The sequence below is a fragment of the Hyaena hyaena genome, unplaced genomic scaffold (assembly GCF_003009895.1).
Source record: "Hyaena hyaena isolate Hyena2069 unplaced genomic scaffold, ASM300989v1 scaffold_75, whole genome shotgun sequence".
Classification (NCBI taxonomy): domain Eukaryota; kingdom Metazoa; phylum Chordata; class Mammalia; order Carnivora; family Hyaenidae; genus Hyaena; species Hyaena hyaena.
In genome coordinates this window covers 1,923,913-1,938,292 of record NW_024080707.1, presented here as the reverse complement: position 1 = coordinate 1,938,292, position 14,380 = coordinate 1,923,913, and the positions used below count along the sequence as shown (strand labels likewise).

At 42.5% G+C, this 14,380-nt stretch overlaps 2 pseudogenes; both read left to right on the top strand.

The window, feature by feature from the left end:
* The first annotated feature begins 283 nt into the window (after positions 1-283).
* LOC120232620 lies at positions 284-1,720 on the top strand (annotated as a pseudogene).
* Positions 1,721-9,259: 7,539 nt separating this feature from the next.
* On the top strand, positions 9,260-9,493 carry LOC120232604 (annotated as a pseudogene).
* The last annotated feature ends 4,887 nt before the right edge of the window (positions 9,494-14,380 follow it).

The window sequence follows — 14,380 nt, the reverse complement described above, 5'->3', positions numbered from 1 at the left end:
CATTCCCACCCACTGGCCTTCATTTACTCTTCATTTACTCTTGTCATTCCCCTCCCACACAGACCCAGAACTTCTGTCTTCTCCTCCCCTTTTGAGGCTCCACCCCTTTCACATGCTGCCTCATCCCATAACACTGCCATCCCCCAGGTAGTCTGGCCTGAGTGTATGAGATGGGATTTGAGTGATGGATGGCTTCTATGAGCCCCAGGAAACGAAATTTCTAACTCTGCCTTTCCCCGCCCCCGAGTATGGTGCTTGGCATGAAAGAGACACTTATGGGAACTTTCCAGAACGCTCGGTGGAAAGCGGAGGAGCGGCGGCTGCCCGAGCTGCGCCCAGCAACGCGCTGCTTCCCGCTCCCCCACACCGGCCTCGGCCCGCTCACCGGCTCTAGAAAATGGTGAAAGAAACTACTTACTACGATGTTTTGGGGGTCAAACCCAATGCCACCCAGGAAGAATTGAAAAAGGCTTACAGGAAATTGGCTTTGAAGTACCACCCTGACAAGAATCCAAATGAAGGAGAGAAGTTTAAACAGATTTCTCAAGCTTATGAAGTGCTCTCTGACGCAAAGAAAAGGGAATTATATGACAAAGGAGGAGAACAGGCAATTAAAGAAGGTGGAGCAGGTGGTGGTTTTGGCTCCACCATGGACATCTTTGATATGTTTTTTGGAGGAGGAGGAGGAAGGATGCGAAGAGAAAGGAGAGGTAAAAATGTTGTGCATCAGCTCTCTGTAACCTTAGGAGATTTATATAATGACACAACAAGAAAACTAGCTCTGCAAAAGAATGTGATTTGCGACAAATGTGAAGGCCGAGGTGGAAAGAAGGAGCAGCAGAGTGTGGTCCCAATTGCCGAGGTACTGGAATGCGAATAAGAATTTATCAGATAGGACCTGGAATGGTTCAGCAAATTCAGTCTATGTGCATGGAGTGCCAGGGCCATGGGGAACGGATCAGTCCTAAAGATAGATGTAAAAGCTGCAATGGAAGGAAGATAGTTCGAGAAAAGAAGATTCTGGAAGTTCATATTGACAAAGGCATGAAAGATGGCCAGAAGATAACATTCCATGGTGAAGGAGACCAAGAACCTGGACTGGAACCAGGAGATATTATCATTGTTTTAGATCAGAAGGACCATGCTGTTTTTACTCGGCGAGGAGAGGGTCTTTTCATGTTGTATGGACATACAGCTGGTTGAAGCACTGTGCGGCTTCCAAAAGCCAATATCTACTCTTGACAACAGAACCATTGTCATCACCTCTCACCCAGGTCAGATTGTCAAGCATGGAGATATCAAGTGTGTGCTGAATGAAGGCATGCCAATTTATCGTAGACCATATGAAAAGGGACGCCTAATCATTGAATTTAAGGTAAACTTTCCTGAGAAGGGCTTTCTCTCTCCTGATAAACTCTCTTTGCTGGAAAAACTCCTACCTGAGAGGAAAGAAGTAGAAGAGACTGATGAAATGGACCAGGTAGAACTGGTGGACTTTGATCCAAATCAGGAAAGACGGCGCCATTACAATGGAGAAGCGTATGAGGATGATGAACATCACCCTAGGGGAGGTGTTCAGTGTCATACCTCTTAATGGGGCCAGTGAACAACACTGCTGGCATTCTATATGCAGTAGTGAACAAGTGAAGGACTATAATCATAGCTCACTACTTGCTATTGTTTTTGTTTTAATATTCAGTATAGTAGTGTTTTAAAAGTTAAATGAAGAATAAAATATATAAAAGCTCAAAAAAAAAAAGAAATAGACACTTGATAAGTATTTACTGAGTGAAAAATGTATGAATGCATGAATGGATGAATTATATTTCTGTATTTTTCCCTTTTCGTCTCCCCATCCCCATTCATAATGTTCAAAGCAGGGAAAGCAAAACAAAACAAAACCCCCAAAACCACTGGACAGGTAAGGCCATTCTCGTTTGGGTTTCTCCAGAGGCAAACCACAAAACAGGGATATGAGTGTGAGTTGTCTATTTGGGAGGTGACCCCAGGAAACACTGGCAGAGGAGTGGAGAAGTGAGGTGGAGAAGGAACAGATACCAAAAAAAGTTGTGATATTAAATAAGTCACCAGTATAGACAACCAGAGTTTAATTTGACTGGAGAACTCTGGGAATCAGTATAGTTACCCTGGTAAAAGGAGGAGGAACTGGGGTACTTATCCACCAAGTTCCATTAGACAATGGTTGAGAGCTATTCCCAGGGGGCACTAACCCTATGGTGGTCCCAGCCTGTAGCAGTTGAGGGCATAGTGGTCGCATAGTGGTCACTGACATCTAGAGAATGTTCTCTAGCAAAGAGACTTGGGCACCAGCAGTTCTATTCAGACCAGGGACTATGGAAGCATTTAAGGCCAAAGGGGATGGGGGCACCTATAGCATCTTCTATAGGGATACAGTACAGAGTGAAGGAGAAGGCCTGCTTGAAACCTTTCCTTTCTCCCCTACCCCAGGTCCTAAGCACAATCCAACCCAAATTGATAAAAGGACTCTTACTTATATGACACACCTTGCATTTTTAAATTCTTCTTTCACCTTTCTAAGAAGATACCCCAGCGATGTTGTGCAGTTCCAGAGGGGGCCCCAGTGTCCATCTCTGGCTGGGGTTCCTGGAGTTAGGAGGTGTCCTTCATGAGAGGCAGGGAGGGCCCCAGTGCTGGTTGTGGGTGTGCATTACTGTGTCTCCATTTGACAGATAACGAGACCTTAAACACCCTTTAATTAAGGACAGAATGAATGAGAAGATAAGCACTTCTCCAGAGGCCAGACTCTTCTCCAGGAGGTATTGGGTTTGGGATGTGGTGGTCTGTGGGGCTCTACTCAGCCGGGTCCTTCCTGTCCAGTAGGACCCACCAAACCTAAGCCACTCCTGTCCCCACACTGCCCTGTATGCAGCTCTGAGCAAGGTCAGAGGCAAGGAAACACAGCGTCTGACACTCCATTCCACACAGATTTGGGAAGAAAAGGCCCTGAGCTTTAGACACTAACTTCCTGGAAGGCTGAGGCCAAACCATTTAGCCTCTTGACCCTCATTTGCCTTATGTGTGAAATGGCTCGGCTCTTTTGTTGACACGGACAGATAAGGCATGTGGAGTGTTTTGTCAGACTGTAAAGTACTATAAAAAATATTAGCACTGTTGTCATTAATAACCTCTCCTTCCTGTAGGTCCCCATGTGCTTGGGTCAGAATCACACAACAGCACTTCCACTTTCTCCATCGCTGCATTTCAGCTGACTCACCCGTCTCTCAGGTGCCGTGTTCTTTCCTGTCCCCATGCCTCTGTGCCAGCCAGTCCCTCTGCCTCTGCTCGCGTGCTTCCTCCTAGCTCTCCCTCCTCCTCTCCCGGGACTTTGCTCCCCAGGACACTTCTTCCAGACATTCCTTCCTAACACCACCCTCTTCAGTCAGACTGGGATGTCCCAGCTTCCTGTGCCCGTGGTTCCCTGATGTCCCTTCTGTTGTTTTTTGCCTTCTTTGTCTCATCCATTGAAATGGACACTCCCGCAAAGCAACAGGACTCTGTCAGTTTGCTAGGCCGCCATAACAAAATACCACAGACTGGGTGGATTAACCAACAGAAATGTATTTTCTCACAGCTCTGGTGGCTGGAAGCCCAAGATTAAAGTGTGAGCAGGGTTGGTTTCTCCTGAGGTCTCTCTCCTTGGCTTGTAGATGGCTGCCCTCTGGCTGGGTCCTCACAGGGCCCTCTCTTTGTGCATGCCCTTGCTGTCTCTGTGTGTCCAGATTTCTTGTTCTTATGAAGACACAAGTCAGATTGGACTATGGCTCACCCTATTGGCCTATTTTAACTTAACCTCTTTTAAGACCCTATTTCCAATGACGGTCACATTCTGAGATACTGGGGGTTGGGGTTTTAATGAATTTGGGAAGATATAATCTGGCCCATAACAATATGTGTGCATTGGATATGTTTTCTTTTTCTTTTTTCTTTTTTTTTTTTTTAATATTTTTTATTTATTTCTAGGAGAGAGAGAGAGAGAGAGAGAGAGTGTGAGAAGGGGAGGAGCAGGAGAGGGAGTCACAGACTCTGAAACAGGCTCCAGGCTCTGAGCTGGCAGTCAGCACAGAGCCCGACGCGGGGCTCGAACCCACGAACCGCGAGATCATGACCTAAGCGAAAGTCGGACGCTTAACCGACTAAGCCACCCAGGTGCCCCTTTTCTTTTTTCTTTTTAAGGTTTACTTATTTATTTTGAAAGAGGGAGAGAGAGAGAGACAAAATCCCAAAGAGGCTCTACACTTTCAGCACAGAGCCTGACATAGGGCTTGAACTCACAAAACGTGAGTTCATAACCTAAACCGAGGTCAAGAGTCAGGTGCTTAACCACCTGAGCCACCCAGATACCCCATGCATTGCATATGTTTTAAAACTACATGTTCTAGGGGTGCCTGGGGGGCTTAGTTGGTTAAGTGTCCAACTTTGGCTCAGGTCAAGATCACACGGTTCATGGGTTCGAGGCCCGCATCAGGTTCTGTGCTGACAGCTAGCTCAGAGCCTGGAGTCTGCTTCAGATCCTGTATCTCCCTCTCTCTCTGACCCTCCCCTGCTCATGCTGTTTTTCTCTCTCTCTCAGAAATAAATAAAACATTAAAAAAAATAAAACTACATGTTCTAGAAACAGAGAGGTATTATCAATTAAATTATTTGGCTAATTTTTATTTCAGAGGTAAATTCTCTTTGATGGGAAGACCAAGAATTTGGTATTACTAAACATGTAACTGGCTTGAGAAGGACTTAGAGAGCTGCCCCAGTGGGACTCCCAGAGGTGTTGATGCTACTAGGTCTCAGTCAACATTTCCAGGTTCATTTGCAACAAGACTGCTACCCAAAGTTCTGTTATTTCACTTTGTATTCCCAGCCCAGCACCTAATTAGCATTCAGTCATTGCTTTCTTTTTAATCCAATGAAATCAATCGCTGCAAAGCCCTGCCCCTCCCTCACCCCAGTTTTCAGTCTCACTAAGTATCATTATCTTCCCCATGCGTATCTCTCTCTTTTGTGTCTCTACACGTGGCATTGTCTCAGCCTTGATAGTCCCTTCTCATGAAAGTCAATATAGCCATGAAATCTAGACATATATGATACAGATAAACACTCCCTCCTTTATTCTCTTATTGCCCATGTACATCCTACTACTTAGTAGATATCCGAACATATTTTATTTATTTATTTTTTAATGTTTTATTTATTTCTGAGAGAGAGAGAGAGAGAGACAGCATGAACAGGGGAGGGTCGGAGACACAGAATCTGAAACAGCCTCCAGGTTCTGAGCTAGCTGTCAGCACAGAGCCCGATGCAGGGCCCGAACCCACAAAACATGAGATCATGACCTGAGCCAAAGTCGGAGGCTTAAGTGACTGAGCCACCCAGGTGCCCGTCAGAACATATATTAAAGGTCAGTTTTCCTGTGGTGGCTGGCTGGCTCAGTCAGTAAAGCATGCAACCCTTGGTCTCAGAGGGTCATGAGTTCAAGCCTCATGTTGGGCATAGACTCACTTTTAAAAAGCTAAGGGGTACCTGGGTGGCTTAGTCAGTTAAGTGTGTGACTTTGGCTCAGGTCATGATCTTGCAGTTCATGAGTTCAAGCCCCGCGTTGGGCTCTGCGCTGACAGCTCGGTGCCTGGAACCTGCTTCAGATTCCGTGTCTCCCTCTCTCTCTGCCCTTCCCCTGCTTGTGCCCTTTCTCTCTCTCTTCCTCCAAAATAAAAATACAAACATTAAAGAAAACATCAAGTTCAGTTTTCCTGTCTCCCTCACTATGCTTTACACTCCTTGAAGGCAAGAAAAATGTTCTATCACATAGTAGGCACTTAGTAAATGTTAGCTAGGTAAAGTGGTCTGCAATTGTGTAGGGTGGCTTGGGTGGTGGTCATACATATGGATGAACCCAAGGAATAACTTTGCTTTAGTCCTGTGTGTTTCCCAGACCCCAAAATGCCCATAAGCCCAGCCTGACTCCTAGCCAAATAGGAAAGCGTGATCCTTTCATAATGAGGCTTCAGGACCCTTAGCTCTACTGGTCAGAGAGTGCCCAAAGCAAAAAGCAGCTATAGAAGTTGACTACTCCGTCTCCCCCAGCCCATTCTTCCTCTTACAAGTGCTCTGCCATCTGAGAAGCACAAGGAACTTCTCAGGCCAGGTCTCAGTATGCACTAAAGAACCAACAAGGATCATCTGTCTTTGAGAAATGTACATGACATGTGACAAATCGAGGAAAAGGAGGGATATTTTGTTATGTACGTGACTGGAAGAGAAAGCACAGAATTGCTAACAATTGTCTCTAGAAGGCGATATTACAAATGGTTTTACTTTATTCTGCTGAATAAGTTGCATTGTTTACATTTTCTACAAAGAGCATGCTAGAGTTGTATAATTAAAAATAAAGATACACATCATGATTAGAATAAAGCCCCATCATAACGTCATTGGTAGGGATCCATAAAATTACACTTCGTTAAATGTGGTGTGGTGCCTTGGTGCTGTGAGGTTACTAAAATGACCAGGGCAAACCAGAGCAGTCAGCCAGGGGACATTTGGTTGATGCCATCCAAACCTGTCCCTGCCCTGGCTGTGCTTCAGCACTTGCAACTGGTGGTGGATAACAGCAGCAATCTGCAGACTTTTCCAATTGGCTGACCCAATACTGGGGACATCGGGCACCCTTTGCAAAACAGAGCCCTCTGCCTTCCTATACATACTTTCTCAGAGGAGAGGTGGGAAGACGATTGGGGAAGTGGTAAGGTCAATTGCCTCATATCTGACTTGTGTTATGAGGGACAGTTACTACCGTGGGAGTTGGGACAACTACAAAGGCACTCCGATATCTCTTCAAGAAAGAAGGTGCTGTTTGCCTACAAGGAGTACAGTTAGCTGACAGCTTTCTGGTTGTTGACCTCTTCAGGATCTGTCTCAGCTACTGAGCTGAGGACAGGCTCTTTTTTCAGCAGCCCCAGCCCACAACTAAGTATAGTGGCGATACTAGGGCCTGGCTGATTTTGCTCAACATGGGACTCTTCTAATGGGCCATCTTTATTCCAGAGATTTCCTGTGGGTTGTCCAAGACTTTTTCAGATCTATATCATGGCCTGAGGCTCTTCTAGCACAACTATGCTTTTTGCCCCTTATGTCTTCTACAAGCATTATCCCCAACAAAACTCTTACACCAGAAACTCTAGTTCAGTAGACTCTCCTGATAAAATTTACACACACACACACACACACACACAGACAGGTAAAGAAGCCAGGGATATGACTAACACTTAAGCCATCCATGCATCATGGAAAGACCTACTCATTTAGTTAACATAGTCTAAGTGCCTACTCTGTGCACAAACGTTGTTCCTATCCCTCAACAAAGCCCTGTCTAATGAGGAAAACAGAGAGAAAAATAAACCAGCAAAATACAGTGTGGTATCTCTGTGTGTGCGTGCATGCTTCCAATTGTTTAAGTAAATGGAAACTTCTAATGAGTTCCCAATGTTCTCATCCTACGATTTTCTTTAGTTGGGTGAACATCCTCCTGCAATCTTGTTCTTATTTATTATTTTGCTTTGCAGATTCTTTTGCTACTGACACAACAAAGTTAAATGCGAATGCACATCCAACTAGGGAATTCTAATAACTTCTAAGTTGGGGATTTGAATTACTGAGTTCCTCAATAACAGAGCTGATCATATTGTCTTTGGAATTCCAGTTGCCGATGTTCTGTTGGTTTTGGCCCTGGAATGATTGATGATCAATATATCTAATGATGACAGTAATGACTGAAGTCCAGAAATAATAAGACTTAGGCCATAGTCACATTAAAGCCAATAATAATAAGCCTCTACACATACATTAAAGCCTTAGCTCACTAATTGTGCCTGTAACCTAAGAAACCACAGCAAAAGACTGCTGAGAGGAGAACCGAGAACACAACAGAGGGGCCAATATTCTATAGCATTACAGTTGGATTTTCCCTGTTCTAGGAAACTCTAAAAGGACTTGTTGCCACACTTGGGGAGTTCACAGCAAGGTAGAAGCTGAGCCACATATTAGTTTTCTGAATTGCTTATGAAAGGGCCTGAATCGTATCTTTGGCAGAGAAGTATTTAAATATGCCTGCCTTCTGACATTTTACATATTTTTACTTACATATTGTATTATATATTATAGTTGTTTATTTTCTATATTACAGTTTATATTATATATTACATATTGTGTATATATCCCTACATATTGCATATGTGTGTATATATAAAATAGAAATATCTTCATGTATCTCTATATATTATCTCCATAGATATATATACAGGTATCTGCAGATATATAGATATACAGATATATAATTATATAGATAGAGATATCTATAGATAGGGATATCTATAGATATCTGTATATCTATCTATAATATATATATAATATCTATAGATCTCTATCTCTATATATCTATAGAAAGCCAGATACATCTATATAGATATCTCCATTTTTCTTATATATAGATATATAGAGTATATACAGATATCTCCATTTTTTAAAAATCTGGACCCTTGTTCTCAGGGTTGTGTAGAGGTTCCAGCACCTCTCCACCAAGATCTCTGAGGTCTTCCTCCTCCTAAGAGTGTGGCTGGAAGTCTCCTATTGCTCACCTGGCCCCCTTGTCACCAGTTTGATTCCTCTTGACCACTCTGCACACCATCAAGCCTCTGAGGCTGCTCTCCTTTCTGACTCTTTGTACCCCTGCACACCCATATTCTGTCTTCCCTTCATTCTTCACAGCAGTGGCAACACTAGGCTGTGTGAGGTACAAGCTCTTCCTGACTGTTTAAGAATAACAGAAGCAGGTACAAGGCAGCACAAACAGGAGTCAGCTAAAGAATTCCTCTAAATCAATAACAGAAGACAACCAGATTTTTGTTTTGTTTTGTTTTGTTTTTTAATGGAGAAAAGAACCAGCCTGGAGCTGAGAGTGAAGGCTTCACTTACCAAATCTCTCCAGAAGAAATGGAAGAAGGCTCAAAGCGAAATGATTTACCCAAGGACCACAGAAAGGGTTGATGACAGAGGAAGAAGTACTCAAGCTCCTACCTGAGCCCTTTACCCCATCCCCCACCCCACCACCAAATAAATACCTGCCCAAGTCAAGCTGCTTCAAGACCACTGAACCTTCTAGAATTTCCATACTGATTGGTCAACAGTGGAAAATCTGAAGAGATGCAAGTAAGAATAAGAAACTAAACACATGATGGGGGTTAAGCCTTCCTATTCTGTCTGCATATCCTGTGACAGGCCAGGCCAGGCCTTTGGAACTCAGTCCTGACATCCAGGGGGACTCTGAGGCTGTGAGGGTGAGGAACTGGCAGAAGCCATGGGTGAGTTGGCACTCAAGGGGGCAGAAGGACAGGCAGAGGCAGGCACCCCAGATGGAGAAGCTAGCAACCAGCCTGAGAGCAACGATGGGACTACCTTGTCTTAAGTCTGACATGCCCATGGAGGGTGGAAGAGAGACCTGCTGTCCCAGCCAGGTCAGGGAGCGCCAAAACTGGCCCAGCTGCCTCTTCTCTGTGCCCTTGTCCCAGGCAGGCCAGGCCGGAGTGAAAAGGCACCCCCAGAAGCCGCCAAGGCCCCTACCCCAGGAAAGCTCTCCACCGGCACCCTCAGGCTCCACTCACCCACCACCTCCTCACCTTGCACTGGTACACTTTCAAGACCCCATGGCTGCGGGACGTGATTTATTCAGTGGGCACCTGGGTGAGCACCTCCTCCCCTCCAGGAATGTGCCTCCACAGGTGGCCTGGGCAGCCACCACATCCCAGCCCTGTCTCCGCTTCTCCAAGCCCAGACTTCTGGTCATTACCTTCATACCCCTTTAAAAACAAAACAAAACAAAACAAAACAAAACACTTTTAGACTTTTTAAAAACTTTAAACCTTTTTTCACCAGAGAGAGAGGGAGCTGGCTTTTTTTTTCTTTTTCTTTTTCTTTTTTATAGAAGGCATTGTAAGCTAAACCAGCCATCTATGCAGCTCTGATGTTCCCTCATTGAGTTCTACAGATCCATTTCTAGGGAAGAGCTGTTGTGCTCAAAACTATCTAATCAACTCTCTGTCCTTCCAACCAAGGTAAGTGATACCTAGGACCCAGGAAATAAATGCTGATGATTTCTGGGGGAAAAAATAAATAAAAATGGAGAAAAGACATGATTTCAACACAGACATTTCAAAAAAGATATATGAATCACTAGAAAACACATGAAGCAGTGATCATAGGTGTTCATGTAAATACTGCATAAATTCCACTGGATACCTCATCATTCATCAGGGAAACACAAATTAAAATCATGGGGCGGGGGGAACACCTGGCTGGCTCAGTCTGGAGCATAGGACTCTTGATCTCGGGGTTGTGAGTTCAAACCCCATGTTGGGTATAGAAATTGCTTAAAATAAAGAAATTAAATTAACAAAAACAACACCGACCATGGGGTACCATTTCATACCAACCAGAATGGCTAACTTTTAAGGGATGACACAATCCCAAGTGTTAGCAATGATGTAGAACACCTGGAACTTGCATACATTGCTAGTGGGATGTATGATGGTACAGCCACTTTGATAAACTGTTTGGCAGTTTACTAGAAAGAATATACCCACCCTAAAACTCAGGAATTCCACCTCTAAGCATACCCAAGAGGAATAAAATGTATGTTCACAAAAGATTTATCCAAGAATATTAATAGCATCTTTATTCATAACAGTGTAACCTGTAAACAAACCAAATGTCAGCCAAGAGGAGAATGGATAAGCAAATTGTGGTATTTTGTTTATAATAAGGAGAAGAAGAATGACTGATATACATATCAACATTGATGAATCTCAAACATATTCCACTGAGCACAAATGAGTACATACTGTTTGGTTCTATTTGTAAATTTCATATGAAATTCAAAAGACAGTCAGAAGTAATCTCTGCTGATAGAAACCAGAGCCTCTGTTACCTAGAGTGGAAGTGGGACACTTTCTGGGTAATGGGAAAGTTCTCTATTTCAATAAGGGTGGTAGTTATAAGAGAATAACCAACTGTCAAAACTGACTGAACTGTACACCTAAGATCTGTGCAATTTATTTGCATTAAATTATACTGAACAAAATCCTAATGGCTAGGCTATGCTTAGTCCAAGTAATCAGTGTCTCTGGGGATAGAATGTAACCACCAGGATTTTTTAAAAGCTCCTCAAGAGCCTCACCTTCCACAAGTGAAAACTCCACCATGGTGTTTCCATTAAAAAACAAAACTAAACAAAATAAAGCACTCTCTTTGTATCTTTTAAAGGAGCTAAATCAAACCTGAGCCAAGTTAAAAAAAGAAAAACTTTCTCCCACTCCATTCATATTTTTTGGATCACCATTGACAACAAAAAAGAAAGGCAAGGCACTAACATTTATTACCTCTCTGCCATGTGCCAGACACTATATTCTACACTTTATACTCATTATCTAATCTTTGGAATAATCCTTTTGGTAATTATTATCTACATTTTGGAAAAGAAATCCTGAGAGTTTAAAAAAGTAGGTAATGTGCCCCCAAATTAAAAAAAAAAAAAAGCATGATGAAGAATAAAATCCAAGGGCACTTGATTTGCAAGTTTTTATATTGTGCTGGCATAGACACTTTTTAGAAAATCTGACACATCATAATTTGTAAAAACTGCATTAAAAAATCAAGCAGTTTGATTCTTAGTTGCTATAAGCCATTAGCTTTTGAATTGTTTATTTTGTGGAAATCATACCTTTAAGATTTGGGACTTCTTTTCCTACCACACGAAAGGAGTGTTGTGATTTGGAAAGCAGTATCTGCCTTTTACCATGGAGAGTCCTAGATTCCACATTACAGCTGACCATTGTGGGGCAGACTATCTTCTCATAGAAACAGCATTATCATTGGTGGCTGCATTCCTGAGCTGTTCTCGGCATCAAATAAATCAAAGAGCAAATCACTAATAAAACCAAATATATACCTTCATAGTCATTTTGAATAATCAAACTATGCTTCCCAGCCTATAAAATGATCACAATCTTGGGGCACCTGGTGGCTCCGTAGGTTAAGTGTCTGAATTCAGCTCAGGTCATGATCTCAGGTCCATGAGTTTGAGCCGTGCCTCCTGCTTTGTACTGACAGCTCAGAGCCTGGAGCCTGCTTCTGATGCTGTGTCCCCCCAATCCCCCCTCAATAAACAAATACACATTAAAAAAATTTTTTTAATGATCATCTAACCAAGGGTCCCCAGGGTACTCTTATAAACTGTAATACAGCATATATAACATACAAGTCTAGGGTATGATGAAGTCAGTCCTAGATTAATAATCTAATTAAACATTTAAATAATTATTTTGTGGGTTGCTCAGTTGGTTAAGTGTCCGACTTTGGCTCAGGTCATGATCTTGTGGTTAGTGGGCTCAGGTCCTGCATCAGGCTCTGTGCTGACAGCTTGGAGCCGGGAACCTGCTTCAGATTCTGTGTCTTCCTCCCTCTCTGCCTCTCCCCCACTCATGGTCTCTCCCTCTCTCTCTCTCTCTCAAAAATAAACATTAAAAAATAAATTTAAATAATTATTTTCTTGTATTTTTTTTAGAAGTTTAGGGGTTTTTAAAATATGAGTTAAATGAATCATAACTCTGTAAGCTCGTTATTTAATTTCTAAATGGTTTGATCAGGGGAATGCTATAGACATAATGTATCTGAATATCACCAACCTTTCGGAGATATCTTGGTAAGAGGATAGAGGGAGACTGCCCAAGATAAATGTCAATAAGAATCACTGCAGCAAATATTTATTGAAGGACATGCACTGCATTAAACACTCTATGTTACTTTATTTAATCCTACGACTTTATAAAGAAGGCACTGTTCTCACAGCTATTTTACGATGAAGAAATTGAGGCTCAGAGAAGTTAAATAACTTGTCTAAGGATGCAAAGCTATGAAATGAAAAGATGAAGATAAAGTCCAAGCTTTTGACTATAAAACTTTGTCCTCTGTAATAATAATGACTCACCCTCTTGAACATATATGCTGTGGTGGTCACTGCTCTAAGTAATTGCAAGTGTTTAATCATTTAATCCTTACAACAGTTTGAGGACATGGGTACTAAACTTATCCTAATGTGACAGCAGAGGAAAAGGAAGCACAGATACATCAATGTGTAACTAGCAGAGCAACCATTCCTCAAGAGTGCCAATTGTTTATCACAGGACCTAGAAGGAAGGTCTCCAAGGCCCCAGTAAATTGTCCCCTCTGACCTTTTCATCAGAATTTATTTGGATAAATACTGTGATTTACTGCCCAAGTATGGGAAAGCATGAATTTGGTGGGGTAAATTATATCAGATGGTAGAAAATGAGGACGCACAAATATCTCAGTGGTCTGGAATAATGAGCTGAATCTCACAAGATGTTAAATGTGAGAGAATTAAACATCACATCCTGAACAGGTCCAAAAAATAGATCAGTTGGAGGCAAAATGATTTAATAGTGATACATGTAAAAGAATTATACAGAGTTTAGATGACTGAAAGTGTGACTTGAGTAATGGATGACAACCAAGTGCTACCACTAGGATTCGGTTCCCACCCTTTTGCGTGCACTCACACACATGCACACACACAGCATTTGGAAATTAAAAATAAGAATGCCCTTTCCAAGTTGCTACAAAATAATAGGGGCTCCTGGGTGGCTCAGTCGGTTAAGCATCGACTCTTGGTTTAGGATCAGGACATGATCTCACAGTTCATGAGTTCGAGCTCTGTGTTGGGCTCTGCACTGATAGGCAGAAACTGCTTGGGATTCTCTCTCTCTCTCCTTCTCTCTCTGGCCCTCCCTCACTTTCTCTCTCTCTCTTTCTCTCTCAAAATAAATAAATAAGGTTTTAAGAAAAGTAATAGGCCAGGACAGACAAAAACAGCATCACTAGAGATAGAAGACTTCCTGGCAAGGGTTTTACTTTACTCAGGTTAAATGTATTATCATACCTCAAAAGAAGAGTAGGGACACCCATGGGATTCTTGGTCAACAGTTACAACAAAGATATAGGAATGTCATGGGAGCAAAGCAGAAAAGAGTCCTAGATTCATGAACACAAGCACTTAGTTCTTATGACAAGTTTATCTTTCTACAAAGGATGAATGTGGAAGATAACCACAGATGAATGTCAACACAACTGTTAATGAAACATTCCAGACTTTAGGAAGAATTTAAGGATACTCTACTCTACCCTCATAGTGTTTGACATTATCAAGAATAAGGCTAGTTTAGGGCTATGGAATTGGGTGTTAGAGAGAGTGAGAGGATTAACTGAGATGCAGTGAGCA